Source organism: Pygoscelis adeliae, unplaced genomic scaffold, assembly GCF_000699105.1.
Source record: "Pygoscelis adeliae isolate BGI_AS28 unplaced genomic scaffold, ASM69910v1 Scaffold154, whole genome shotgun sequence".
NCBI classification, from domain to species: domain Eukaryota; kingdom Metazoa; phylum Chordata; class Aves; order Sphenisciformes; family Spheniscidae; genus Pygoscelis; species Pygoscelis adeliae.
In genome coordinates this window covers 719417-722796 of record NW_008825113.1, presented here as the reverse complement: position 1 = coordinate 722796, position 3380 = coordinate 719417, and positions in this window count along the sequence as shown.

Below are 3380 nucleotides of genomic sequence, written 5' to 3'. Positions count from 1 at the left end.
GTTATTTAACATATTCAGTAGTCAGAGGCATGGCAAACTGCTAAGAGAGAGATGGGACTTCTTCAAGTCTATTTGGTTTGGCCAGGAGGAGCTGTTATGGGATGGACAGTTCTGACTGTGATAGCACTCTACAAGGAGGTGTTTAAAGTAAGACAGACTCATCAGACTAATTCAGCAAACACTTTCTTAAAGAACAAAGATGTGAAACGACTGTTTTAGAAAGCATCGGTACAAATTCTTTCTATATATTGTAAGCTAAGAAGTGAAATCTGCAGATAAATTTTGTTTTAAGGTTGTGCCTCAGACAGAAAAAGACATAACCGTGTACCTCCAGTTGTAGAAGAACCTGAGCGCCTCCCGGAGAATCACTCGGGTTAGATGGCAGCTCAGGAGGTCTCCAGTCCAACCCCCTGCCCCAAGCAGGGCCGCCTCTGGGATCAGACCAGGCAGCTCAGGGTTTTCTGCAGTCGAGTCCCAAAAACCCCCAAGGTGGGAGCCTGCCACAACCTCATTGGGCAACCCGCTCCACTGCCTGCCTGTCCTCATGGGGAAACCTTTTTCCATGTATTAATCCCAGCCTTCCCTTCTCCAGACTGAGCAAGCCCAGTTCCCTCACACTTTTCTCACAGTCACGTGCGCCAGCCCTGACCATCTTGGTGGCTCTCCACTGGACCACTTCAGTTCATCCGTATCCTTCTTGCACTGCGGGGGGCAAAACCGCATGCAGTACTCCGTATGCAGTCTAGTAAGTGCCAGGACAAGGGGAATAATCCCTTCCCTCCATCTACTGGCTGTGCCCCTGTCGATGCAGCCCACTGCTGTCAGGTTCAAGGGGTACGAGGCGGTTACAGGTTACTCAGACTGGGAGTGCTGGGTTGTCCTTGCCCTCTGGTACTTGGTCAGAGCTGGGAACCCTCTGCTCGGGCTGGGTGACACAGCCTCTTACGAAAGCAGGGACGGGCTACGCAGGCAGCCTCCAACCTCAGCGCACAACCGCAGGTGTGTTTGGGGGATGACCAGGAAGCTGTGTTCTCTGCCAAGCCACGGCACACATCGTGGGAAAGGACTGGGTACGAGGCCACCCGACAGATGAGACACCATGCTCACAAAGGTGTTTTTCCCAGGGTGTCTCTTGCACACTGGGTGTGCCGACACCTGCAATTTCCCCAAATGCAGGGAATTTGGCTTCATTTTTTGTGATAATGGCAAGCTCTGCTCTTGTTCTCCCCTATGAGAAAGCAGAAAGACCCCATCCAACGACTCTCGTCTGATAAGGGAGGCGAGGCTTCTGGCAGACATGTAGCAAACAATTTTCAGACGCACTGCAGGAGAAAGATTGCCATCCCCTGAAAAACATACGTCGGGACTATTTATATAGCCCCAAATCTGCTCCTTGCCCATGCCTGCAAGACTCGCATTCTATGAGGTACGATTAAGGCCGGGATCCATCCATATAGTACAATAAAGACTTTGGAATAGCAAGTCCTAACGGTCTTGCATTGCCAGCAAAGGATTACATGAAATTGGGATAAAATATGTGTACTGAGGGGAATGGCTATCAAGATTCTGAGGAACCAATGAATTTGCTTCAACAACTTCAAAGAAAGACTTTTTCTATAACTGTAATCAACGATGGAGCAGTTTTTGCTAGGAAGCAAAACTTAATTTTTCAGAATACTTAAATACATGCACACCTTCCATTACTGTGAGCTTTCCCACTGAAATCAACAATGTGGTAACTATTGAATTAATGGGGTCTATTTGCAATTGCAAATTAACAGATTTAAGCACACGGGTGTTTGAAGGCTGGGGAGTGAACTCGATTTAACTCAGACAGAGAACTATTAAATCAGCTGTTGTAAAGACGTCGTTTCCTTTGTCAGCACCTCGGCAACAAACCATAAGCCTTCTCCCCAGATCACAAATATTTCTAGTGATACCTCTCACAACTGTGTCACACATTACGAAATGGTTAGGAGCTGGAGCTGGGCTGACAGAGACTGGCAGCGGGGGTGTGCGCGTGTGTGTGTTCTGAGCACGTTACATGCCTGGAATGTATTACAGACACAGGCTAATAATTCGTATTGTCTGCCCAGGAATCCCATGCTCTGTGCAAGAGTACTAAGCTTGCCTTCACAAACTGGCTAGTCACTAATCCTGCACAGGATAGTGTTGTAAAAAAAAAAAAAAAATAGAGCTGGTACACACAGATATATTGATTTCTAAATGTTACCAACCCTCTCTTTATAATCTGGGAAAATCAAACCTGAATGATCTTCAGCGAATTCACTGAGGCTCTGCTGCCCTCTAGTAAAAAATGTGCTGAATAACAGAGTACTTCCACATTGCCATTGACAGCGGTCGTTGGTTGCTGTTACTGTTCAAAATTCACACATGTAGCAGTAACTGAGAATGTATGTGTTCTGGCCTTGTTGGGAAGAAACCATGAGATTAATAAATTAATAAATCCATGGGCTTTCTAACACTGCAAATTACAGTTTCAGTTACTTTTGCCCCTGTAGCGTTCTGAATAAGGCTGATGTAAAAGACCTTTTGTTCCTGTGCCCAAGTAAGCACTGCAGAAATTTTCCTGGAATCAGGAAAAAAAATCCTCCTCTCAATTACATGCAGAGCAGAAATCCACAGCACCAGTATTGCAGTGATCTTTTCAACTCCCCGGTCTTCTCCAGCAGACACCAAAAACCTGATTCTCCCAATTTCAATTTTATATGGCTTTGTGTTAGAAGCTTGCAGAATTTCTTCAGAGCAATGTATACAAAACATATACCACATAAGTTGTTTTATTAGTTCTGTTGGTGGAGGTTTCTTTTGTCTGCACGTGAACTACACACAACGGTACATTAGGCATCACTCTGCAGAAATAATTATGTGATTTTGTGAATCTGTGTTAAATCCCAGAGTAAGATACACTTAACCACGCTCAACACCCTACGATGTTTGATCATGTACTTATGGCAATGAATATTTATATACACAGTGGTTTCACTCTCCATGTTATCAGGGTCAACCTGTATGCATTTGCCAGTCTTTAACCTTGATGCATGATTATTGGATATACCAATGAAAGGAAACTGAGGCGATTTTTTCATATCAGAAAAAAATGGAGATAGGAGCTGTAAATTTGCAGTTTTCCTTCCCTCTAGTAATTCTGGTGTGACTTAGGTAAGTCAATACAGATTGAGAACAGCACAAAAGTAATGCAACGGAGGGGTTGATCTTGCTGTGCAGCCGCAACGATAGCCTGCAGGAGGCCAGCCAGGCCCCCCGCACCGCCTCCCGGGCAGACTCCCAAGGTGGCTGGCAAAGACGGGCTGCAGGGGAGCCCGGCCCTGCCGATACGGCGGGGAGGGCGCGAGAAG